Below are 27348 nucleotides of genomic sequence, written 5' to 3'. Positions count from 1 at the left end.
TTATATGGTGGGAAGACTCCTCTTGAGACCAAATTCCACCAGTATTTTGATCTAGGAGACAGGCACCCCAGCCATGAAGGCTCGCATCTGATTCCAAAATAAAGTCTGGTGTTGAACCAAAAATCGCTCGGCCGTTCCAAGCATCCAAATTCTCCAACCACCAGGTTAGTTCTGAGATGGATTCTTGGTTCAGGGAAATACGGTCTCCGTACCAGAGACCTGATCTTAAAGCTTTTCCCTTTATCCTTTGAAGGGCTCGATAGTTTAGAGGGCCAGGAAAGATAGCTTGAATGGAGGATGAGAGAAGACCTAGGAGTCTGGCTAGTTCCCTTAAGGAAAGATTTTGATGTTTGAGGACATGTCTTATCTCCTTTTTGATTTTGGAAATCTTCTTCGGAGGAAGAAGGAGAAGGCAATTGGTGGTGTCTACAGTGAAACCTAGGAATTCCATGGACTTTGAGGGGGACAGTATTGACTTTTCTTTGTTTACAATAAAACCTAGGTTTTCTAAAAGATCCATAACAGTTTTGAGATCTTGAAGAATTTTAGTATAATCTTGAGACATAATAAGGATATCGTCTAGGTAAATAATCATACGAATACCCTTTTCTCTTAGAGATGAGGCGACTGCCCTCATTATTTTGGTGAAACACCAAGGGGCTGATGAGAGACCGAAAGGAAGAGCTTGAAATTGATAAAGACGGTTCTTCCAAATAAATTGTTGGAAGGGTTGATCTTCCTTGGCCATAGGGATGGTGAAATAGGCGTCCTTGAGATCTAGTTTGACCAACCAGTCTCCTTCCAACAAAAGATCTCTCAGAAGATGGATACCTTCCATCTTGAAATGTCTGTAAACAAGGTACTTGTTGAGTTCCCTGAGATTTATAACGGGTCTCCAACCTTTGTCCTTCTTTTCTACGAGAAAGAGTGTACTTATGAACCTCAGAAATTCCATAGGGACGTCTGTGATTGCGCCTTTCTGGAGCATTGAAGAGATCTCCTCTTCTATGATCTTCTCTTGATCGGGAGAGAGAGACATTACTTTGGGAAAAGAAACCTGAATCGGTGTATCTATGAAGTCTATTGTAAAACCGGTAATGGTGTTTAGAACCCATGGATCTTGAGTGATAAGTTTCCAGTTCTCTAGAAAGAATTTTAGTCTGCCTCCGACTTTCGTGGGAGGGGAAAAAGGAGTCAAAGCACTTACTTTGTGGGTTGTTGTTGGTAGGTCCTCGTCTTGCTCTGGAACCTCTTGATCGAAAGCCTCTGCCTCTTGGAGGATAGAATTGAGATTGGTAGGAGGATTGGTAACTGCCTCTAGTGTCAAAGCCTCTTGATCTACCATAGGGCCTTCGATTAAAACGGCCGAAAGATTGGCCCCTTCTTCCGGCCCTGCCAAAAAGGTTATTAGTGTTCGGATTGAAGACTTTTTTCATATTCTGGTGAGCTCTATCTAGGGCAGTAAAGATACATATCTACCTAGCGTGTTGATGAGGTCTTCCCCAAAAAGTAATCCCTTAGGGTTGAGGGAGGGTTCTTTATCAGCTAGGTCGCTCAGTTTGGGGCTAATTTTAGTAAGGACGACTCTCCTTCTTTCCGAATTAAGGCCAGCATTGGCGTTTCCTAAAAGGACTAGTGCCCTCTGACTCCAACCACGTATGAAGTTAGTATCCAAGGTGGAGCCATTAGTGTGACTGTCTTCAGCTGCATCGATAATTTTAGAGAGGGGGCCTAAGATGTCTAGAACTCGGTCTTGGCAGATTTTGAGGGATCTCTCCTTGCCCTTCCTAGGATCTCTGATCTCTGCCGAGTTTGAAGAGATATTTTATTAACTCAGGGTCGAGATTGGGTGTTTGGCAGACTTTGCCTTCAATAGAGGGTCTTGAGCATTCCATTCGTAAGAGGTTGCGAATATTTTCTCAAGAGGATTCCTGATCCACTTGGTGATGAATTGGCTAACGTGTTCCAAAGGAGTCCAATCGTAGCTCCTAGGATGTTTAATATTGAGGGGGGAAAACATTTCTTGACCAAGAGGGTCTAGGATACTATCTTTTGAGGAGGAGGGTAGGTTATCATCAATGGATTCAAAATCCTAATCATCCTCATCTAGATCGAGGATGTATTCATCAGGAAAATCCGAGATAGTATCATTAAAATCATCGTGAATAAGATTATTGAAATCATCGTTGCTGATGGAATCATCATTCTGAGCACTAGGATGAGTTGTGCCGCTGAGGACACCTTTAAGATTTGCGCAGCGGTGGACACCTTTATATGTTGTGCCGCGGTGGACACCTTGATAGGTTGTGCCGCGGTGGACACCTTGATAGGTTGTGCCGCTGAGGACACCCGAGGTACTAGGACCTGTAATAGTGCTCTTAGGGGTAGGGTCAATATTTTTAATTTTTTTACTTTTTTTACCCCTAGAATTAGAGAGGTCATCGTTGAGTTCCTCTTGGAATTCATCTTCCTCTTCTGGGGAGAGGGACCTTTTGGATGCCATAACTTGGGAAAGTGTTGAGAACATGCATGATCGTATTTCTCTATGGATAAGAGATTTAAAAGCTTTGTTGTCAATATTAGGGAGAGAGACATTGTCTTGGTCTGAGTCAGAATCAGACATTGTGGAGAGGCAATAGATATAGTATAAACAAAATAATTCTCTCTCATTCTTCTCCCTTTTTTTTTTTTTAGGTAAATAGATAAATAAATAATAAGTAAATAATGAATAACTAATATTTCCCCTTTTTTTATGATTATGTGAATTATTTGTTGAAAGGGGAGCGAATTTTGGCTAAATTAAGCTATTTTAACCTTAAATTCGTGAGGAAATGAAGGGAAGGCAAGTTCTTTGTGTAAGATCGCTGATCGCGTCGGAGAAATGACAGTTTCTCCGATCGCGATCAGCTGGTTGCTGGGAGACGCTCATTGTGAGCGTGTGATGAGAGGAAGGCGGTAGGCAAGCATAGCGCGCTGCGCGCGTGTTGCTAAGGGCCTTTCCTCTTGTCTCGTCCTTGTGAACGGTAAAGAGGGCGAAAAATAAATGCGAGTCGGCAATGCGAGTCGGCAAAATTATGCGCTGTGGTAGCAAGCGCTGTGGTAGCAACAGGGGATTATGTGCGCTGTGGCGCTTTGGCAGCAAGGAAGGAGATAAAGAATGTAAATAAATAAAAATACGGCGAAAGGATAGGAATGATCGGAAAGAGCCGACCTCCATAAATTGGAGGTCGGGGCTCGAGCATAGAGAGGGAAGGGGGACGGAGCCTTCCGAAAGGTGAGAGTAGCGGATAGTGAAAAGAGATTAGTATCACAATATATAATATCAGAATATACAGTATAATGTCACAGTAATAATGTAATAAAAAATATATAAAGACAATAATGGTAAATAAACATGAACAGCAATGTCAATTAGAGAGTAGAGAAAACATGACTTATCTGCTTGGAGCCGCATTTAAAAGAGGCTGATTGCCTGGTGCTTTCTAGAATTGTTTTGTTGGTACTGTTCCATTGGAACTTTTGCTTTATGACATATGCGGCTGTTTGGAGTTGCATTAAAAGTTATGTGCATAATGGTAGCCTCCGGTCTTGTAATGAAATCAGTGCTGTAGGCCCACAAGTAGCATTTGATTTACAGGCCCTGGGCACACCTGGTGCACTTTACTAGGCACTTACTAGTAAATAAAATATACCAATAATGGATAAACCAATTGGCAATACAATTGCACAGGGATCAATTGCACTTTAGCACTGGTCAGCAGTGGTAATGTGCCCAGAGTTCTAAAACCAGCACAAGCGCAGCCAGAAAAATACAGAAGGAAGGCAGAAGGTTGGGAAAAACCCTGCGAAAAGTTTCAGGTCCAACAATCACTATACATAATTGACACTCTAGAAACAGCCAAAAAATCGATCTGAACAGCAGAGTATTATAAGAACTTGGAACCATGGGCCTGATTCACAAAGGTAAACGTACATGTATGTGTAAGTATACACTTGTTCAGTATTCACAGAACTGCAATCTTATATTAAGTTTATGACTGTGGAGTCTCCGTAGTCAGTAGACCTGTTCTATCTTTTTATGTGCAGAGTCCCCTGTGCGGAATCTCTTCAGTCATAAACTTACTATTAACTCATAGTTGGTGATAGCAAAATAAAATGTAAACCTACACAAAATAGTAAATCAGGAACCATGTTTTATGTATCATCCCTCAAGGACACGAATGTCAGCAAATGATTTGAAATGAAGACAGATGCTTCAGAGCACAGTGTAGGGGAAGAGCATTCTCAGGTTAATGAAGAAAACAGGATCAACACATAGCATTTATTTGCAGGCATCTACTACCGAGGGAATAGTGGTGAGTAGAAGGTCTTTGCTGTGGTGCAGGCTGTGAAGAATCAGAAAGAAATCCTGTTTGTATTTCATTTTTTAGTCCAGGCACATTGTAGACTGTGCAAGTGCTAATGTAGATGCAGGGAAGAACTCTCATCTATTTACAAGTTTCATCTCTCTACAGGAAATTGTCTTAAAAGTGGGACACAGTACTGCCCACATCAACGGTTGCTGGTCTCTGCAGGCATTTCCACCTTAACAACATGTATTTCCATGGGGATTGTTAGGTTCTCACCTCCTTCAGCTGTAGGGGGGCACATATAAGACTAGAATTCCTGATGCAAATCTGCAGTGGCCTGACATAATGTTTCTATCAGTGGAGCATTTACCTGGCATTTGAAAATGTGAACAGAAACACTCCTTGTCAGAACTGGTGGTATTAATTTTGGAAGGGGCACATCTGCCAGCTTAATAAATGCAGTCTGGTTAGGTTACTACCAACTTAATAAGTGCAATCAGGATAGGTCACAGCGCAGTTATAAGAGAATCACTACTCAACCCTAGTGGCTACTGAATAAACAGCAAGCAGTTCCCGAGAGAAATGTGTGCTATGTTCAAACAGTAGCAATACTTTTAAGTCAGGAAAACAACACAAAATCCCCAGACCAATATAGGAAAACAAAGAAAAATGTAAGAAGCAAAAAGAAAACAAGACACTTTAAATAGAATGAGGGAACAAGTGATATGATTTTTTGATTGTTAAGGCAAAAAGCACCCAAAAAATCATAACACACCAATTAGCACAGCCACACTTCCAGGCTAACTGCAATGAATCAGGAGTCGAATTTGCCAAACTGGCTGCATCAGTCAAAGCTTTTACACTGGTTCTTAGTTCACTGTTTTGGAGCTGAAATTCCATCAGTGTGGCAAAACAGGTTGCTGAATCAGCAAAGTGTGGTGATCTTGATTTCATTACATCATAACCTATGTCATTGTAATCTAGAATGTCATGTGTGGATCTCCAGTGAAGGGATTATATGTGAAACAGTTACACTGGGACTGCTGCATGTTCTGAAGTATTTCTGTCTGCTGCCATTTACTACATTATACTTCACTGAAAATTGGCAAAGATTTAGCCACAGCAAAGAATCCACGCATCAATAGGCACTGCCTGCAAAAAAAAGAAGTGAGAAGAATACATTCTCATCAGGAGCACAGCCAAAGCTGAAAAATGAAACAGGCCGGTATGATTTTATTTAATGCTGGTATATAGAGCAGCGATATTAATACCGCAAATGGAAAGATTTCACAGGTGATGGCACTGCCCACTTTAAGAAAAATAGTCATCGCGATAAAGTACAGTGTGCTGTTGTAAAAAAAAAAAGTTTCCTTATAATCCTTCTGTCAGGATTGAGGTTGTGACCAGGAATGCAGTGAGAACTAGCAGAAATGAATGGTGGAATAAGGGAAGAGTGGTGAAGGTGCATACTCATGATGTTCCTCCCCACGTTCCTGGTGTTTCATCCAAGTCATCTTTGCATTCTCGTGTTGTTCCTCTTTCATCTTCTTTTGATGATATTCATGTCACTGTACCAAAGCATTATCCTCATCCAGAATCTGAATGTAGGAATAGTAGACGGAATATTGCCAAACCTTAAAGGTTTCGCACTTGATGTTTTTACTTGTGTAATTTATGTATTCATTTCATGCTATTTTATTTCTGTTTGTTCTATTTTCATTTATGTAAAAGAAGGGAGAGATTTTGGTGATCTTGGTTTCATTACATCATAACCTTATGTCATTGAGAGGTAGGGGGGAAACATGGCAGCAGCGAGGGAGCTGCCGTAGCGCTCCCGGAATCTAGGCGTCTGCTGCATGTTATTTTGTTATTTTACCTCCCGAGTAGAATGAAAAGGGGTTGGCTTACCTTTCTTTAGCCGCTCTGAGGATCTTTTTGGGGGGGGGTTTGCATTTTCGGAGCCCCGTCTGCAGGTTCTGGTTTTTGCCGGTCTCTCTGGCGTTTCTGCCGGCGTCCGTGAGTCAGTTTTTTTTCTTTTTTTCTTTTCCCAGGCTTTCGGCACTCGACTGCCTGGTCTGCCTGGTCTGGTCTTCCATGTGCTGGCCGGAGTTGTGATCATTCCTACGCTGTTGCTGCTGGGTGAGCAGCGTGGATTGCTGCATTGGAAGTCAGCCGCCCTGGAGCTCCGTAGGGGGAGCAAGATACAGAGGCTTTCTCCGATACACACAAGGTAGTACTATCAGCTCCTCTGCAGACAGAGGTGAGTTGAGCCATCCAGCTATCGGGAGGCGGCAAAAGGTGGAGATCCCCACATTAAAGGTGAGCGTGGGTCTAAAACAGCAGCAGGAGCAGCTGGAGCAGGACTAAGGGCAGGAACAGTTTTATTCAGCCCTTTCAGACTCTCTGCTTGTGGGCACAGGGGGGAGGGGAAAAGGAAGGGCTCAGCGAGAGGCCAAAGGTGAACTCGCAGTGAAAATACCCACTGGGTCACAAGGAATTAAGGATCTTGGAGAAAGTGAAAGCAAGGGCGACCGCCAGGTAAAAAGTGTAAACGGGAGTTTCCCTGCACCACAGTCACCTAAGGGTGTTAATGCAAGTATTGTTACCTGGACACAAGCTTTAAACCCTGCTGGCAGTAGCACCATTAATAAAACGTCCTCTTTTTTGTGTGCTGAGGTTAAAGCAAAGCGTTCTAAGGAGGTTAAGTCAGCAAAAACCACCAAGGCTACTAAGGCTTTCAAGGCAGTTATTCTTGGCTCAAAGTTGGGTTCGAAAAATAACACCTTCTCTGCGTTCGTATTTTAAAGTAGTCCCACAAATTTTAGATCTGGCTACTGAGGTACAGGTTATCCCCTCCCCTGCCTCACCTTTTCCTGCCCTCCTTCCTCCTCCTGCCTTTGCCTCCCCTTTCATGATAGACTCAGATGGTTCTTTAGAAGGAAGGTCATCTGATACAAGCAATATGTCTGCTAGCAGTGAGGTTCAGCTGGTGAGAGACAATCAGCCTGATTCATGAAAATCGGAATCTGCGATTCTCAAATAGCGATTAACTGCGAATCGCAATTGGGAAATCGCAGAATGGTATTCATGATGTTTAGCGAGAAAAATAAGCGATTCGCATGCGGCCGCAAAAACCGTTAGCGATTATCGAAAATCGCAGAAAAATCGCAATTTTCGGCAACATCCGTGTCGGATTTGCGATATCGCAAATAGCTATATCGCTATTTGCGATATCGCAAAAAGCGAGATTGCAAAATCGTGAGATCGGGAAAACGGGAAGTCGCATTTCGAGCACAGTGATGACATCACAACCAGGAAGCAGCCAGTTCCCACCCCCAGTCACCACAGTGAGGCAGACCTCGAGGCAGCAACAGAGACAGCTCCTGCAAGGACACCAGCAAAGTTGTACTACCATTTGCAATTCCACTGCAGCAATGGCTGAGGAGGCAGTACCTGGTCCCAGCAACACCACCGGGCGCAAGAGAAAACTTAAGTTCTCCGAGCAGGAGTTGGAGCACTTAATCGAAGGGGTGGTGGAGAACCACTCCAAACTGTTCGGGAGGGAGTCAAGGAGGGTGCCCGAGCAGGAGAAGCACAGGATCTGGGTCGGGAAAGCGGCCGCAGTGAACTCTGTGGGTGTGGCCGACAGGTCACTTGATGAACTGAAGAAAAGGTGGTACGACCTCCGAGGTAGTGCCAAGGAGAAGGTAGCCGAGAGGCTTGGGGAGTCCCTGGCCACTGGAGGGGGAGGACCTACAGTCCCTCCAAACACCCCCATGGAGGATCGAGTCGAAGACACGCTGGAGGCTGAGGCGTGCATTGGAGTCACCCGATTGGACTCATCCCGCCCCACCCAAGAGATCCAAGGTAAGTGGCATGCGACTGCGACCCTGTCCCCTATGAATGGCCATGACCCTATAGCCTCTCATAATGTTCCAAAGTCATGCCATCGGTGCACATTAGGTAATGCCCTAAGGCATTGTGGGACATGTAGTGTGGCCAGAATGTACAAGTACCCCAATGCAGCCAGACAGGTTCAAAAGTACGCAATGCCATAGCCAGTCAGGGAATGTCACCCAGCATGCATGTAGAAACTGCACGTGTGACAGATACATGCAACTAATGAACGTCCACTTCCCCTCACAGGTGGCGCAGACAGCAGCGATAGTGAGAGGCTGCTCATAGATGAGCAAGCACAGGATGAGGAGGAGGTGCAGTTACCAACACAGCCTCCAGCGTCTGCCGCAGCACCAACCCCTGCAGCCCGGCCCACTACAACACAGCCTCCAGCGTCTGCCGCAGCACCAACCCCTGCAGCCCAGCCCACTACAACACAGCCTCCAGCGTCTGGCGCAGCACCAATCCCTGCAGCCCGGCCCACTACAACTGTGCCTCCAGCGTCTGGCGCACCATCCATGCCCAGCTCGACTCCACCATCAGCTGGCGCATCCACATCAGGTCCAGCGGTGACAGAGCGGCCACCCACTGTGGCCAGCCAGCAGAGCAGGCGTGGCAGGGCTCGCCTGCAGACCAATGCTCCCAGCTCCAGGAGGGGGAATGACCAGCGCCTGCCGAGCATGAGTATCGAACGTCGCATGCTACGGATTCACCAGCTGCAGGCACGCCGGCAAGGGGCCATACAGTTGCAGTTGTATAACATTGGCCGCAATGTGGCAGGTGTGGGGGACCGGATGGACCGCATGACGGCAGCCATGGCAGGTGTGGGGGAGGGGATGGCCCGCATGACTGCAGCCATGGAGGCCAACACAGCTGCAATGATTTCACAGCGCAACACGGCCCGCCGCCGCCACGTCAGCTACTGACGCGGCTGATGGCGTACACTCGGTCAAACTATGTGATTGGCAATGCCACGTCGCAGCTATCGCGCCGGTCCCTGGCGCAGCAGCAGCAGCTCATTCAATGCTGCGAGGATGTGGCCAGGGTACTAGAGCACCTCACCACTGCCGTGATGGCAAGTCATCCTGCTCTACCTGCCACTGTCGGGGGGACGATGCCAGCGAGGGCACGTCAAGTGTGAGCAGCCTGTGAGCAGCCACTCTGCCTCACAGGTAGGGGCGTTGAGACGCAGCACCAGGCCCACTGCAGGGTCACGTGCGGTGGCTGAGGAGGAGCCGGAGAGGCGCTTGGGTGCTTCGCGCCGGAGGCGCACCTGACTGAAATGTACTTGTACAGGCACAGGCCGAACATAAGCCTGCCCTGTGTATTGGACGCAGCAGTATGGGACAATACTGTTTGCAATGGAAGGATGGCAACTGGTACCATTATTGTGATTCAAACAATAATATTTAATCTAGCATCACACATTGGCGTTGTGTCATTATTAAATTTTGCATGCAATTGTGATTTGTGGGGTGATGGGAGTGGGTGCACTAGAAACTGTTCATTGTGATGTGGTTGCAGCGTCTGTGGCCTTCAGCTGGGTTCTCCCCGCATGCATGGCGCGCATGTGCAGGTGGCCGGTCGTCCCCTTCCGATTCACTGCCAGAGATGTCGACAGGTATCCGGCGCTTGGTAGCAATGTTGTGTAGTATAGCACACACAGCCACAATGCGGCAGCACACATCAGGACTGTAGTACATGGCCCCACCTGTCTTGTGAAGTATGCGGAATCTGCTCTTCAGTAGCCCAAAAGTTCTCTCAATGCAATTCCTTGTTCGTATGTGCGATCCGTTGTAATGCCATTGCTGTGGTGTAGCAGGGTTGAGGTATGGGGTGAGGAGGTATTCACGCAGGGCGTAGCCACTGTCACCTGAATGAGAGGAGCAGAGGGTGAGTGCCTGTGCAGCGCAGCTACTTCATTGCACTGTGACATTGTGTGCAAAGTGTACTTACCAAGTAGGTGTCCTTCCCCAAAGTCTCCCCTGGCCAGTCGTGTGTGGAGGCCGCTGTGCCGGAATATGAATGAGTCATGTGTACTCCCCGGGTACTGTGCCACTATGTCCGTGATGTATCTCTTTGCATTGCAGACCATCTGGATGTTGAGGGAGTGGTAGGACTTGCGATTGCGTTACATGTACTCCGTTGCAGCTGGTGGGCAGATGTGGATGTGGGTACAGTCAATGCATCCTATCACATGTGGGAAATGCGCAACATTGTAGAATTGAAGCTTGGTCTCATCCAATTCCTGTTGGCTTGTTGGAAATTTGATGTGGTGGTGTAGCTGGGTCAGCATTGCGCCAAGGAAACTCCCTAGGCAGCGGGACATGGTGGGCTGGGATATCCCCCCAGCAGCCGCAACTATCCCCTGGAAGCTCCCGGAGGCCAGGAGGTGCAGGCTACACAATACCTGGACATGTGTTGGCACGGCATTGGTCCGCCTTGTTGGGTGCTGCATCAGGGGGTCAAGGTCCGGAATTAGCTTGATGATCATTGCCCCATTCAGGCGGTACTTTGCGTAAATTTGCTCTCTGGTTTGGCCCAGCAGGGTGACCCGCTGGCGGAAGATCCTGGCCTGGATTCTGCGTCTCCTCCGTGCTGCCCGCTGTAGCCTTCGCCGCCTGACCACCATGTACATTCCTGGCTTTGTGACGCTCCTTATGCTGATGCTGCTTCTCCTTAAGTGTGTTTGGGCAGGCCAGCATCAGTTGCTGATTGGCCAACGGTTTTTCAAAAACATTTTTACTATGGGTTTGATGGTTACCACCTGCTTTGGGTTGTCCTTAAATTGCGCCTCGCAAAATGCGATTTTGTTTTTTTTCGCTAATTGCGATTTGTCATGAATCCCGATTGCGAGGAATTTGCGATTTCGCTATTATTTTCGCAGAATCCGTGATTTCTCGCTATTTCCGAATCGCAAATGGTCTACTGCCGGGATTCTGCGAATCTTTTAGCGATTTCGCAATTCTGTGTTTGCAAAAACGCATTTTTCGTGGTGAATTCCGATTATGGGAATTGCGCCCGCGATAGCATTTTCGCAGCTATTGCGAGCGCAATTTAGCTTCATGAATCAGGCTGAATGTAATGTTGGTTGAGAGTAGTTCTGCTGAACAGGCTGAGCAGCGAAAATTAGAATTAGATTCTGCAGTACACCATTCCACGCAAAGCCTCGTTTCAAATGGGGTTAGTGACCCACAGCAACAACAGCAACAGCAACAACAGTGGTTGCCAGTAGAGGCACCAGCGGTCTTAGAGCGGTCGAACTCAGCAGAGTCTTTACTGGTGAACCAGGCCTTAGGATCGGATTGTGTACAGGAGGAGACTATTGGGGCTCCAACAGAAAGTTCACTGAAATCTATGTTCTTATCTCTTACATCGGACATAAAAAGGGGTTTCGAGGTCTCTGCTGCTAATCCGTCCGAAATAAGGAGTTTTTGTGAGTCACTAGATAATAGCATTGATGGTCTCAATTCTAGAACTAACGCCCTGGAAAAAAGAGTGGCAGGACTCTCACTGTATTTGGATCAGGCCAAGTTGGATATTGTAGCAATTAGAAAGGAAGAACTGTCCTTTCTGACCGAATGGAGACCTTGGAAAAAAATGCCCGGCGCTGTAACTTACGAATCTTGAATGTACCGCCGGGAAGTGAGGGTACGGATATAAAGCAATTTGTCATCATGCTATTAAGAGAGTCTTTGGAGCTTGAGCAATCGGAAGAACTCCTGAGTGTCAATATCCAAAGGATCCATAGAGACCCTTTTAGGAAAAGTCCTCAAAGAACTAAACCAAGGAAAATACTTGTCAATTTTCACACCTATAGCCTTAAAGAGCTGATCCTCACACAAGCCTTGAAACAAAATTCCTTAAAGTATAAGGGTTTCACTTTCCAGGTTAGGTCAAATATCTCCAGGACAACACTAGACAAGCAGTGGGAGTTGGGGAGGAGATTAGATGCTTTCAGGCAGCTAGGTGCTGCTGCCCAACTTAAGTTTCCAGCTGCATTGAAGATTATGCTCAACAACAACATGTACAATGTTAGATCTGTACAAGCAGCAGATGAAATACTGTTGGCCTTGGGTGGCAAGGGTGGGTCGTTGGGTTAATTAAGGTCCCGATACATTCATTCTAATACGACTGCACCCGTTCCCTATCTAATTGGATTTTCTTGATGGATTGCTTGTTTTGAACCCGGGTCCTTAGGCTTTAAATGAATTTTTCCTTTTGATTGGTTAATAGTAAAAAAAAATAATAAAGGGAAAATAGAGAATATGTAGATGATAACAATAAAAGAGAAGGAGTACAACATGGAAAAAAAATAAGATATGAAAGAAAAACAAAACAAAAAAAAAGGGAAAATATATATAAATAATATGGGAGGCTATACACTTTAATTATTACCACAAGAAGAGGGTAAAATCCCTTAATTACTTTAACTCCTGTGTATCATGGGTTACTCTTTACAAAAATTTAAACACGCTGTGGGCGTCTGGAGGGGGGGGGGCACTATCTTCTGGACATGTTCTGGATAGATAGGGCAAGGGTTTCCCAGGGTGGGTGGTGGGGTAGGCATGGGCACGGGGTTTGTGGATGGGTGTTGCTGGGGAAAAAAGTAAAAAGTTCCTAATTTTTCTCCTGGTTGCTTCTGTTTTTTTGTTAATCGGTTTTAAAGTGGTCTTTGGCAGGATTTTACTGTTTTCGGTTGGGGTCCCTTCAGAGTTGACAGGCTCATGAAATGTAGTGGGAGAATCGCAACCCATTTATGAATAGTTGGCAAGTTCTCTCCTGGAATATCAATGGCCTCCTCACCAGTCCCCGAAGGGATAAGATTTTACAATATCTGCATGATTGTGCGCAGGTCATTGTTCTCCAAGAGACACCCTTGACTGAGCCAGAACTCCTTGTTCTGTTAAAAAAAAATCTGTAGGTTGACTTTTATATTTCTACAACACAATTCATACATAACAGGAGAGTTGCGATTTTGTTTAAAAAATCGCTAAAAGCCCGCCTAATATCTAAGCTAACAGATCCAGGTGGCAGATGGGTTATCTCAACAGTTATTATTGCAGGGGCTCAAATTACTTTTGTAGGATACTACGGCCCCAATTTGGATGATCCCTCTGTCCTGGAATCTTTTTTTTTTTAACTTTCTTTTCCAGGGCCTATTATTTTTGCAGGGGATTTTATTTTATTTCTTGATCCCTTGCTAGATAAAAGGGGGTGGTGATGGACGGAGCATCTGAATCAATCAAACACTCACACCCAGTCAAAAGATCTGGGTTTAATCCATCACCATTCTTTAGCCCACTCTGCCACCCCAGTTCAGACATGGCTATATGCAAATCAGTCTGACCCTGTGCCTCATGGGAACAGTCCAGCCCGAACTGCCAAGCCATGTCTTCCCTGGACCGGAAACAAGCTTCCGAGGACCGGTTTCTGGCATTCCAGCCGTCTTCAGCCCGGCTTGCTTGAATCCAGTGGCAAAGTGAGCAAGGGACTCATGTCTGAGCATACCCTGCCACACTTATGGCGGCCAAAAGCGGTACAAAAGGGGGTGTTGATGGACAGAGCATCTGAATCAATCAAACACTCACACCCAGTCCAAAGATCTGGGTTTAATCCATCACTGTTCTTTAGCCCACTCTGCCACCCCAGTTCAGACATGGCTATATGCAAATGAGTCTGACCCTGTGCCTCATGGGAACAGCCCAGCCCGAACTGCCAAGCCATGTCTTCCCTGGACCGGAAACAAGCTTCCGAGGACCAGTTTCTGGCATTCCATCCGTCTTCAGCCCGGCTTGCTTGAATCCAGTGGCAAAGTGGCAAAGTGAGCAAGGGACTCACGTCCATCACCACCCCCTTTTGCACCACTATTGGCCGCCATACGTGTGGCAGGGTATACTCAGACGTGAGTCCCTTGCTCACTTTGCCTCTGGGACCCATCCATTAGGGCTAGGGGATCCGGGGATATCATGCCCCTTCTATGTGTTAGTCCTAGTGAGAACCTGGCTTTCAGTTATCTAATTCAAAACAAGTGTCTATTCATTAGTCAACAAAAGGCTTTCAAAAAATTACATCTGCAGAAAAAAGATAAAAACATCCTGTGCAAACAACGATTCAACATGAAAACAGGTCTTTTAATGTTAAGGATTCTTTTCAGCTAACATACCACCAACAGTTAGGATAATTTAAGCCAGTACTTTTTATTTTCCTTTGCATGCTTATATCAATAAATATGATTTCCTTCTACAAAAAATATTTTCTTTTTGTACCATTTAAGCATAGGCTATGCTTATCATTACCTTTAAAAAATGTATTTGTAAATTAAATTCCACTTGGGCAGATTCACTCTACAATGATGGAAAAAACATAGCAATTTCATCTTCAGAAATGAATCTTTAGAGTGCACTTTTATTCTTTGTATTTTACAGAGTTCTAATTTTCTTCAAAACCTTATATATTCTATACTTCTCATCTTCTCTCTTCTATGTCTGTTCCTCCTCTGATCTGTCTTAATCTTTCTTTATTCTTCCTCCTTGTCATATAACCTCTAATCCCTAATAAATAAATGCCAATTATTAGTGCAGGTCTCAATATGACTCTTAAAAGTCCTACTGTTGCACACCTATTGCCAATGAGAGACACTCCTTTGCCTAAACTCAGGTCAGAAATGTTATTTGCAAATTCTTCTATTTGTATGCTTTTGGCAGGAATGTAGGAGCAACAAGTTTTCAACATTTCACAGACTTTGCAATTCTCTGCCAACAAAATATCTAAAGCTTATTGCTCTTTCAAAACAATTGATATAATAGCAACTAATTATCTCTTAACAGCCAGCAAAGCACCAGATGTACTAGTAAGCAGTTTACCTTTTACTATTGATGACTTTCTAAAGTTTTCATTGTTTAAAGCTACTCCTACAAGTGGGATGATTGCTTTTGTGTTTTTTAAACAGTCAATCAATCAGTGGTTTGTAAAGCGCACTACTCACCCATGAGGGTCTTAAGGCACGGGGTGGTGGGTTGGGCAGCTACGGTCATCGGAAAAGCCAGGTCTAGAGGCTCGTCCTGAATGGTTGCAGAGTGGGGCTATGTTTGATGCAGAGGGGGAGGTCATTCCAGGTCATGGCTGCGGTGTAGGAGAAGGATCTGCCTCCCGTTCTGGCTCTGTGGATGCTGGGGTTTCAGGCCTTGGCTAGGTCAGCAGAGCGGAGGTTTCTCTTGGGGGCGTAGAACGAGATTCTTTGTTGAGGTTGAGGTTCCAGGGTCCTATTTGAGTTTTATATAGTGCATACTCGACCCAAAGGTATCAGATCACTTTACATAAGCACCAGTTGCGTTACAGACCAACACATTCATTTTGTTAGGCACAGAGAGATTAAGTGATTTGACATCAATCATAGAAAGTTGAGCGTCCCTGCTCAGACTTGAACCCGGTTACCCAGCTTCGAGGTTGACCGCTCTAACCATCATCTGTCACCCACTAATTGTGTCCCATCACTTCACATGTGTCTTTGCAGGTTAAAGCATCTAGGCTATTCTCATTATATATTTTAGGAAACAATAAAGCTAATGAGCAAACAGACTCCTAATAAGCAGGTTAAACAAAAGGAATTCGGTCCACACACCAAATAAACTCTGGGAATAACTGCCCCTTACCCTGTTAAAACCTGAATAAATCCTGCCAAAACTTCAAACATGTGTTTACAATTTCCATTTTGCTTCTTTCTAAACTGGTTTCTTCTTTTGTAAACAAAGAATTTCGCTTTTTGTCATCTATCTAATTTCACTTTAGGGTATACCATTTTTTTCTTGAATTCCTCTTCCTTTCAAACATTTTTTAACCCTTTCCATGCTCATGACGAGCTCAGCTCGTCATGATGCACGGGTGAGCTGTGCTGATGACGAGCTGAGCTCGTCATAAAACAATGTAAATCTGAAGTCTTCAGCACCGGAGGGGAAAATGTGCAGCAGCGATGTGGTTAAAACATCTTCCTCTTTATTTGAATTATTAAAATTCGAGCTCTTCTCTCCTCTCATGTTAACATGAATTTCTTTTCTAATGGCCACTTTACAAAGGTTAGATTATTTTTGTATGCCTTAACAGTGTCTATAACTGTGGGAAGTTGATAAAATACCAGACAATATCAATGCTGTGGATGAGGATTCATTCTTTTCTGAAGGGTAACCTGTCATAATTACAAAATATTATTCAAAATGTTCCTGTCTATAAAATGAACTAAGTAAAAAACTACATATAATTGCAAATGAAACTGGGATGTGATGGTAGATCACACCTAAAGCAGCTGAAGAGGATATGTCTGTGGAGACTTGAAAATCCTTAGGGGCCTATTATGATGGCGGGCGATCTGTACCTGATTTACCCCCGCCATATCAGTATGGCGGGGGTACCGCAGTGGACAGAAAGACGGTCAGTTGCTTTTTCATCGACAAGCAATCGTTGCGTATGCCTGCCTTGCCGATCAGGGGGATAATATGGTGGCGGTGGCGGTGCCAGGCAGGCACTCTAATTCCTAATATGATGTGCAATTTTTAAGGTCTTTCCAGTGTGGCGATGCCGCCACAGAAATGTTGTTGGAAATTGCTTTGGGGGCCGTTACGGGCCCCCAGTGGGGTGAGGAGTGGGGGGCTGCACTTGGGGGGTACCTATGGTACCCCCCTACATTGCCATATACAAGGTGACAGGCACCAAACGGTGCCTGTCATGTTGTGCATGGCAATGCAAACCATGCACATTTACCATTGCGGACAGAACTGCACCCAGCAGTCCCGTCCGCATTGTTAAACGCCAAAATGTGCACGCCAGTGTTGCGGGCACATCCTAATTGGCCTAGTTGGAATGCCGCACCTCTGGCAATCGGTCCCATTTTCTGTTACGGTCCGCCTTCCATCATAATGGGGCCCTAAGTGTCTAAAGCTTGAGTGTATTCACTTGAGTGTATTCTTAAATTATTCTACAATATACATTAGTCAAAAACTTATTTTGAGAAATCTATACATAAAGCTTTTAATTTTCTCATCTACTATGTGAGCTGGCATTGTAGGTACAGGTGTAGGTCTACCACATTGTTAGACCTGTCAGCCCTAGGGTGGTCATTCCCTATTTTTTTTGCCGTGGCCTTATTTTTCCCACCTTCTTTTTGTTGGTCTTACGTCTCTGGGCACCTTCCCATTGTTTCCCAATGTTAAGGTGCAGGTGCTCTCTTCCCAGGAGGTAGGAGAGGCGATTAAAGTGGGAGCTTGCCAAGCTAGAGCACGAGAGGGAAAGAGAAAGGGAAGATAAGAAGTTTGCATTGGAGAGAGAAAGATTAGCTATGGAGGAAAGGAAATTGGCGCACAAGCTCCAGCTTAAAGAAATGGAGCTGCGAGCATTGCAGTTCGGTGCGCCAGGAAGTCCTAATGGTGGCAGTGTACCAGGGGCTCAGCAGGAGCCCAGATTCTGATTACCCAAGGAGGTGATAGCGAGCCACACCCAGGGGGATGACATTGCTAGGTGGTTAGAAGCGTATGAAGTGGCCTTGACCACCCATGGGGTGCCCGAGAAACATTGGGGAGGTGGCTTGTACCGTTATATACCTACCTACGTCAGGGACACCCTCCTGTACTTGGATAAGGCAGACCAGTTCAGGTATTCCCCCATGAAGGAGGTACAGAATTGGGTGGATTTTTTTTACTATGCCCGTAAGGCTCTGGATGGTAGGGTGCGTGGCAGAGAGGTGCATGACTATGAGGGCCTGTACAATCTTTTTTTGAGAGAGCACCGCTTGGATAAATGTTTTCTGGAGCTGCGCCAACATCTGGTGGACAGCAAGCTAACTGATCCCCATGAGCTTGCAGAGGAGGCGGATACTTGGGTCAGTACCAGGGTGTCACACAAGGCAACCCCCGGGAGGGATGGTCCAAAAGGCGGACAGGGCATCCCCAGAAGAAAGAGGGGCGAGATAACAAGAAGGAGTTCTCACGAGGCCCACAAACTAGACAGTTTGGGAGAGGAGTAGGTACCCCACCTCAGTCCAGTTCCCCGAAACCCACTTACCCTGACAAGAGTCAACAGCCAAAAGTGGTCCGGTGCTAGAATGCGGAGAGGTTGGACACTACAAGGGAGATGCCCAGTGTCGCAAACGACCCCCAGCCCCCACTGGTGGCAAGAGTCCCGGGGTGGCTAGTGTAGCGCTTGGGATGGAGCTGCCCCTAGATAGGGAAGGGGAGTGGACAGGCCTGACCCTGGTTTCACTTGGGGAGAGATGGTCCCAGTGACGCACTTACCATTGAATACTGCTAAGTACCAGCAGAGGGTGAAGGTCAATGGGGAGGAGGTGGATGCTCTGAGGGACACATGTGCCAGCATGACCACCATAGTGAGGCGGCTGGTGTCCCCTGAGCAGGTAGTACCTGATGTGTTCCATCCGGCCGTGTTGGCTGACGGCAGTCTGAGCTACTATCCCGTGGCTCAGGTTCCCTTTGAGTGGGGAGGAGTCCGAGGCCCGTTGAGAGTTGCGATAAGCCCTGCCTTGCCTGTAGATTGTCTGCTGGGTAACGACCTAGAACATACCGCCTGGTAGGAAGTGGAGTTTAAGGCCCACACTGAGATGCTGGGGTTACCAGGGTGGACTTGCGGGGTCACGCGGTCCATGGCTACCCGGCAAGAAACTCAACCCAGGTTGGAGCCTGAGACAACGGCCCAACCCAATGCTGGTCCTGTGAATGTGGTGGAGGACACACCCCGTATGATGGATGGAGAGCCCGCGGAGGTACCCCCGGAGACCGTGGAGGTGGATGTTGTTCCCGTGGGGTACTTGCCGACCCTTGCCGAGTGGCATGTGGTAGGAGGGCCTACCCAGGAGGAATTCTTTCGGGCACAGAGGGAGTGCCCCATGCTTTAAGGCATGCGGCGACAGACCGAAGCCCAAGCGATTCATCAGGAGACCGGCAGTTTTCACGTGTACTGGGAGGATGGCCTCCTTTACAGTGAGCCTCTTCCTGACCTTCTGGCGGCCCAGGAGAAGGATGGTTCAGTGGAGGGAGTTGTCCTCTCCCCATCCTTTGACCCCGGAGCAACAGAGGGAATGCCGCCAGGTATTGGCGCAGCACACCTCGTTGTTCTCCCTCACGCCTGGAATTACATATCTGTGTACCCATGATGTGGAGAGAGGGGACAGTCCGCCAGTAAAAACCAAGTCTTACCGGCTGTCTGAGAAAGTGAAGAACAGCATCCAGGGTGAGGTGGCCAAAATGCTGGAGCTGGGGATGATCGAACCTTCCAGCAGCCCGTGGGATAGTCCGGTCGTGCTGGTGCCGAAACCGGCCCTACAGAGGCACCACACCAGAACTTCGGTTCTGTGTGGACTATCGGGGATTGAACTCTGTCACTAAGACAGACACACACCCGATCCCACGGGCGGATGAGCTGATTGACTGGCTGGGAGTGCCCGGTACCTCAGCACCATCGACTTGACATTAGGGTACTGGCAGATTGCCATGGCCGATGGAGCGAAGGAGAAGACAGCGTTCTCCACCCCCAAGGGCCACTTCCAATTTAGGGCGATGCCCTTCGGGCTCAAGAATGCTCCGGCCACTTTCCAGCGGTAGGTTAACTAGTTTCTAGCCTGGAGTCCTTCTCAGCGCCGTACCTGTATGCCATAACTGTCTTCAGTAGCACCTGGGAGGACCATCTGTAGCATCTACAGGAGGTGCTGTAGGCTCTGCAACGTGCTGGCTTGACCATCAAGAATAGCAACTGCCAGATTGGACAGGGATCTGTCGTCTACCTGGGACACCTGGTGGGCGGGGGTAAGGTGCAAACCCTCCAAGCCAAAATTGAGACCATCATGGCCTGGGAGCCCCCCAAGACCCAAACTGAGGCCCGAGCCTTCCTCGGCCTGACGGGATACTACTGCAGGTTCTTCAAGGGATATGGTACCATTGTAGCCCCCTTGACTGAGCTAATGTCCAAACAGCAGCCACGCAAGGTTATCTGGACGGCTGCTTGCCAGGAGGCGTTTGAAACACTGAAGCGCTCGATGTGCACCGCGAAGTTGAGGCCATACCTCTTTGGCTCTCACTTCCTGATTCAAACCGACCACCGACCCCTTCGCTGGCTCATGCAAATGAGAGGCGAAAACCCCAAGTTGCTAAGGTGGTCCATTTCCCTACAGGGGATGGATTTTTGGGTGGAACATCGACCCGGAGTTGACCACGCCAATGCTGACGGTCTCTCCCGGTTTTTCCGCCATATTGACGAGAACTCCCTAGATGTTGGGTAGCTCTCCCCACTTTCAGCTGGGGGGGACGCATGCTAGACCTGTCAGCCCTAGGGTGGTCTTTCCCTATTTTATTCACCTTGGCCTTATTTTTCCTACCTACTTTTTGTTGGTCTTAGGTCTCTGGGCACCTTCCCATTGTTTCCCAATGTTAAGGTGCAGGTGCTCTATTCCCCTAACATGCCTGCCACTGACCCCTGCTACTGCAGCGCGGTCTTTGTAGACGCACCCTAGTAGCCAGGAGCTGGCTGGAACCCTTAAACAATGTTGCAATGCCAGCCGGCCAGCCTGCCCATAGCTAGAATGAGGGAAGCTCCTGGAACCTTCTAGAACAGGGGAGGTGACACCAACTGCCACTGCCAACTGCCAACTGTCGCTATATAAGGAAAGGGAGGGAAACTTTCCTGTCAGAGCAGAGCAGAGCAGAGTAGTTGGGGCATCACTGACCTGGGGGAACCTAAGCAGGAGTTTTGGGCGGTAGGGCCTAGTCAGGGACCTATGCCTCTGGGAGTTACAGGGCTTAGGTGCTGTCTTCCAAGTAGAGTGAGGAACCCTGAGCTAGCCCACTGATCTGGCCCGGCGGGAGGGGAACCCAGGGACCATCTGAAGTGACCTGCTGTCAAGCCTTCAACTTACCCCCCCTCAAGAAACCAAGGAACCTGTTTCCACAGAAGGGCACCAGAACCAACAAGCGCTGAAAAGAGACTCCCCTGCGCTAATTAAGACCACTGGGGATCAACCAGGTACAGGGCTATGCCCACTCTGCGCCCTTTTCCTCAACCTGGCCCCCCTGCGCTGTCCTGCCTCACTCCCTGACTGAACTGCCTGGATTTCTGTGCCCCTGAGGTGCTTCACTCCATCCATGTGGCCTGACCTGCCCCCTAGCACTCTCCTGCTGAATCCTTGAAGATCGCTGTGTTCCCAGTGATATCGCCAGAACTGTCGAGCGGACCCCCCCCCCCTCGAGCGCGGGAACGCCCATGCTCTGTGGTACTCACCGCCACCACCGTGGACCCTCGGTGTGCCCCAGAGTGCTGCCTTCTGCATCGAGGTGCTGTGTTGATTGCCCTCCTGAGAAGCACTGCAATTCGCGCTGCCTGCTGCCTCTAGTTCTGCAGACGTTGTTGCGGCGGTGCGCCTGAATGAGGACACTCCTCCGCCCACGTAGTGCCATCATTGCGACGGCCCCCGGTGCCAGAAGAGGGCCGCCAGAGGTCACAGTGGCTGGGCTCCGAAGCCTGTTCCCTTGTCACATGACGGGGGCGCGACTTGAACTCCGCCTCCGCCGGCACGGTGCCTGAAGTGAGCCTTGGTCGTCCGCCCCGCAGGCCGCTCTGACATCGGCGGCTGCGGGCGCATCTGCCCCGAGGCTGTGCCAGAGTGTACCCTGGGCCCCGGAGTCAGCGTGAGGCCCAGGACTGATTCCAGTGCGGCGTGGGGGCTCCGCTGGGCTTCGCGAGCCCCTCCGCCCACCTGAGGTCCTCCAGAGAGCGGGAGGCCACCCACCTGCAGCAATCACTGCAAGGGGCCCCGGAACGGCCCGAACACAGCAGGTCAAGGCCGTTGGGAGGGCGAAGAACTCGTGGTGACGCGGGACCTCCTAAGACCGAGAGGGAGGCCCTGAAACTGCCCCTCCCCTAGTGTAGACTGTGGCTGGGCCCTGCTGGCCCTAATCGGCCCCTAAAAGACACTGTGGGGCCTCCAGTGACAAAACGTTAACCCCTGCCTGGGGTATAGTTGAATACCAGCCTGGCCCATGATGGAAATAATGAAATACTTGGTGCTGAGTAAGAGAATGGTGTTAATTTTCCAATGAAAGGGCTGATTCCTAATTGGGGAACTGTTTATTTTTACCTGAAGGAATGCAACCCTGGTCCAAGGAAGAGTTTACCCTTGCCTAATGAATGGTGGCCCACTCTTTAATGAGATGTTGCCTGGCCTTCAGTGAAATGTATTACTCCTGCATAGTGAAGAGTTATATGCCAACTGCAGTGTCCCCCTAAGTACTACTCCGGGAAATGTTTAATGAGCTGAGTAACATAACGTTTATTCTTAAATGAGAGGGTGGCTTACATGAAGAAATGGTTATTGATGCTTGATGCAATGTTATTTGAATGTCTTTATACAGAATTCTTTGCAGGTGCTGATCAGGACCAAGGTTGTTGCCAAGCCCCAGTCATCTAATATTTAATATTTATTTATTTAAGTATTTATTGTCGAGTGATGATACACATGTGCTTTAAGGGAAACTCATAAGTTATTGCTACTGTTATTGCTACTGGGAATTTTTGATTGCCCTGATTCTAATCTTATATAAAAGCTTATTAATTTGAATCAAACGTAACTGGTGTAGTCTAAGTCCTTCCGTGCACTCATTGTCTTGGTGGATGCGTGTGCTGTGTAGTCACTTAACACCTGAGCTTTCGGGTGCCCACCTGCTCGTGCCAGGCTACCCCTGGGGAACTGGTGACCCCAGTTCTTACACACATGTTTCTATTTCTACACCTGTTAGTATGACAATAATCACTATTCCACAGTTAGCCTTGGTAGGGTTACACATGTTTGTCTATAGTCAGACATTTAGTCAGGCAGATTCACTTTTCTGCTTGGGCTTCTACATGTGCAAACAAGCAAAACATGTGATGGTTAGCGTTGCAAGTATTTCATTCAAAATCTTCATGAGACAATCCTAGCCCTACTGCATCTTTTTCTAGTTGTTGTATTCTTACTCTTCAACTGAAACCTTGGCCCTGGGGATTGCTTCTTAATTATTTTTATTCAACTGTTTTCATTATCTGTTGTCCACTGCGTTTATTTCACCCTTCCCCCCATGACGATGGTACATACTTAAGAAAAAGGGAACCATTTGGCCTTTCCTATTTCCATGGGGGTATTTCTCTTCTCACACTTGTTCCTTCACCTCAATCCTTTTATGTTATTGTGCTGCTTCAGCAGTTCTTTTATCCCCTGCCCTCAATTCTTCTTCTTCAGTGGAGATTTCTAAATCACTTTGCAAGACTTCAGGAACATGTACCAGTGTGAAATGTTTCTGTACTTCAACCCACTTCAACTCGATGTACAGACACAGGTGCTTTCTGATTTGTCTCAAAGAACACCATTTCTTTATACAGACGCCTCACTCTCTGAGTGTGCTATTCATGTCCTTAAGTAGGTATCCAAGCACATTTGACAGCACTGTTGGCAATCAAGATGACTAGGTAGGGGCCTATCTACCTTATTTCGAAGCAGAATTTTCACACATGCTTTTTTTCCCCAAAACCCAGTCTTCTGGAACAATGTCATGTCACTGCCCCTGGTGTGGACTGGCAGTAGCAGTTCCAACCTGGTGAGGAAAAGAACACTCCACATCAGCTAAGCTTTTACAATGTTCAAGTATCATGCCATCTGTGATGTTTACAAGCACATTGGCAGAACAGCAGGCAGACTCAGAGCATGACCCATGAGGATTTTGAGTGGAGATAGTCCAGTTCTCAAGTCAGGGGTGCTTCAAAGACTTATCACAACGAATGGTAAAGAGTCTGGCCATTACAGAGTACATGCACAAGTACGTTGGCCAATCATGATTTCAGTATGCCTGAGAGCTATCCCCAAAGCCTCAGGACAATAGCTACAGTGCAATTTCTGTTCCAATCGAAGAGTCGCCCGAGTATTCTCAGGACCGTATTATTTAAATGCGTTCCTCGTCTGACTCCAGAGAAACCAAGAATCTGAATTGTGGAATAAATTCTTGTAATAACAGGCTGTCATTTCTTCTTTTTGGGTAGGCTTCCACCCATCTGGAAAATATGCTCACTTTTACCAGGACATAACTCTGCTGGTTTCAACAGGCACTTCGATAAAGCCCAACTGCATCCAATTTAATAGTTCCCCAGATCTTCCACTGTGACTCAATGTTACAGGGACTCTGAATTAGGGATTGAACCAATTCTTCCTATACAACGTATCAATTGAATACCTTCCAATATGTGTAGGTCAATGGAAATGTCATTTCCTGGCAAATAACAGGTTCTCTGGCAGCACTGATATTCCATCAGCTAAAACCCAAATGTCATTGGCATTTTGAATACATCCTGCTCTGATCTGATTATGTTTTTTGCCTGGCCAAGCGACTTGGTTTAATTTAATAGATGCTTGTTTGAATAATCTTGACTCTTTTAATGAAATGTTGCTTATATTATGCCTAAATTCTACTACAATGCAGCACAAGCAGAGGCCTTGCCACTAAAAGTATATCATCAGGTAGTACTTTACAAAAAAGCCTAAATGCAATAAATAATATTATTTTAACAACTATAAATCAGATGAACAAATTGTTTCCTTTGTTCACTACTTTTTCCCCTTTCCACTCATTTGACAATCTGTATTCTAAAACAAAATAATTGTGTGCATCACATGACTTCTACAAAAAGCCAACAAAAAGTGGCAAATAAAATAGGACTGCACTATGTTATAGCTGTACAGATTATTGACTGCATGTCAGCATCTTCTTCAATAGTAAATTGGTATTTTCATTTGTACCATTTTTGTCTCATTACATGGCAAGTGATAACGTACAAATAAGTAAGCATGGGTGAATTTTGTGAATCTGGCGTTCGCGAATTTGTGTATTTGCGAACTCGCAATCCGCAAAATCCGCGAATTCTCGCGAATTCGCAGATTTTTTTTTGTGTTCGCAAGGGTTTCTGCCAGTTCGCGAGGGTTTTGTACCAGTTCGCATTGGCGAACTTACTTGTCGGCTCGCAACGGTCGCAACTATGTTGTTTCTACGTCTGGTTCATCATCACAGGTTCCCAGGACCCTCTGTTTCACCACTGCCACCCTCTGTTTCACCCATGCCACCCTCTGGTAAATCAATGCCACACTCTGGTTCATCATCACTGTAGATTATGGGGGGGAAAAGCAAGCACACCTGCCCTGCTTCAACTGACATGAATTAATTTGGGGTTGATTTATTAATGTGTCACTGTTTTAAAATTCCAGTCTGGCACCTGCTTTCTTATCTGTAATTTGCTTTCTGTTGCAGTAAAAAAAAAATTCCAGGACCTTTGTTGCCTACTTGTAGCTATTCTATGAGCCTGCTGTGAGGGTCAGAGCAGGGTCATACAATTGTTGCAACTAGCAACTGAACTCTGGAGGGGCCCCAGTCAGGAAGCACTACAGGGAATGGTTACTAATGATGAGTTTGAACTTTTGCCCCTGCTGAGTGCTTTCAGTTTTGCAAAACTAATTTTTCTGCAATTTCCCGGGATTCGCGGGGAGCGTACTTGCGCGAGATCGAATTCGGAAGCCGCGAATTTGTGCGACTATGCAATTTGTTTTTTTGCGGCGTGTTAGTTTGCAAGGTTTTGTGCGTTTTAGCGAGCCGATTCTAGCGCAACGGCGCGAAGTTACCCTCACGGTCGTTCACGGGCGCAGCCATCTTGTTTGCATGACGTATTTCCGTTTCCGGGGGCGATGTGTAATCTCGCAAAGTGTGCGGCTCGCTAGTACAATTTTGCGTGTGTTCGCGAGGAAAATCTTGCGCGAACGTACCCACGCGTTCGTGAACGGTCGCGGCCATCTTGTTTCTCATTCATTGCTATGGTTCTGGGCATGCTTTTTCTATCCTCTCTGAATCACTGCCATCCTTTGCTTGTTTGAAGTTTTTTTTTATCTATTTTACTTATTATCTATCCCTCTATTTTTCTAGCTCTATATTTTTGTGTTTTCTGCTACTTTTGGTTAATTTTAAACTACTTTTTTAAACTCTTTTCTTTTCTTCTTCCCTATTCTATTTTCTTTATTATTTAGCTTCCTTTCTGCCCAGACCATGGTAAAGGGAGCCGGGAAGCATCCCGAGAAGGGGAAGGGTACCGCACCCCGTGCCTGGCTCCCGTGCGGGCGTTTGAGGGGGGAGCAGGTCGCACCCCGGGAGATCTTCAGCCCGGAGGAGGAGGCCGCACTAATTTTTTATGTTCAGCGCCGCCTCCCCAGGACCATCATGGCAGGTGGCAAGATTGCTGGCGGGCACGGGATCCAGGAGCGTCGGAAGCAGTGGGAGAAGGTGTGCCGGGCCATGTACCAACACTCTCGGGTCCAGCGCACCTACAACCAGGCCACCCACCGTTGGACGGATCTCCTGTACCGGGAACGCGATCTGCTCGACCTGCTCGGCCTTGAGATCCCCGGGCTTGGTGAGTAGTAGTAGCTATTTCTTTACTACTCTGTTTTCTCCTGCTCTGTGTGTTATTATATTGCAAATTTTTGTTTTTTACCAAGAGCATTAATGCTGCTGATTACATTGTAGGTAAATTATATTTCAAAATGTTCTGGGCATTTCAGGTGCACTGCTCTCCTTCTCAGTAGCGTTGCTACTATGCTTATTTGTTTTTGATTTTGTGTTCATTTCATTGGCCTTTGAAATTATGTATGAGTGTAGTTTAAAGAACTGCGTAATGCTAGACACTAAGGGTCAGATTTTTAATTACCGGTGCATCCCTGCAAAGTAGCAGGGATGCGCCAGTAATTGTGCGCCACGCCACCACCACCCATGGTGCGCCGTATTTACAATGCGGCGCACAATGGGCCCAAAACGTCACCAAAGCGTTACGCATCTGCGCCGTAAAGGCGGCGCATTGCTGGAGTTGCGTCGCAACAATAGCGCAGCTCCAGCAATGTGCTGGGTATACTCAGACGTGAGTCCCAGGCTCTCCACACCACTGGAGTCAAGCTATCCAGGCTGATGAAGGCTGATAGCCAGAAACCGGTCCTTGGATGCTTGATTCCGGTCTGGGAAACACATGGCTTGGTAGTTCGGACTGGACT

This window comes from Lissotriton vulgaris, chromosome 4_1 (assembly GCF_964263255.1).
Source record: "Lissotriton vulgaris chromosome 4_1, aLisVul1.2, whole genome shotgun sequence".
In the NCBI taxonomy this organism is placed as follows: Eukaryota; Metazoa; Chordata; class Amphibia; order Caudata; family Salamandridae; genus Lissotriton; species Lissotriton vulgaris.
Note: the sequence above shows the minus strand (reverse complement) of the source record.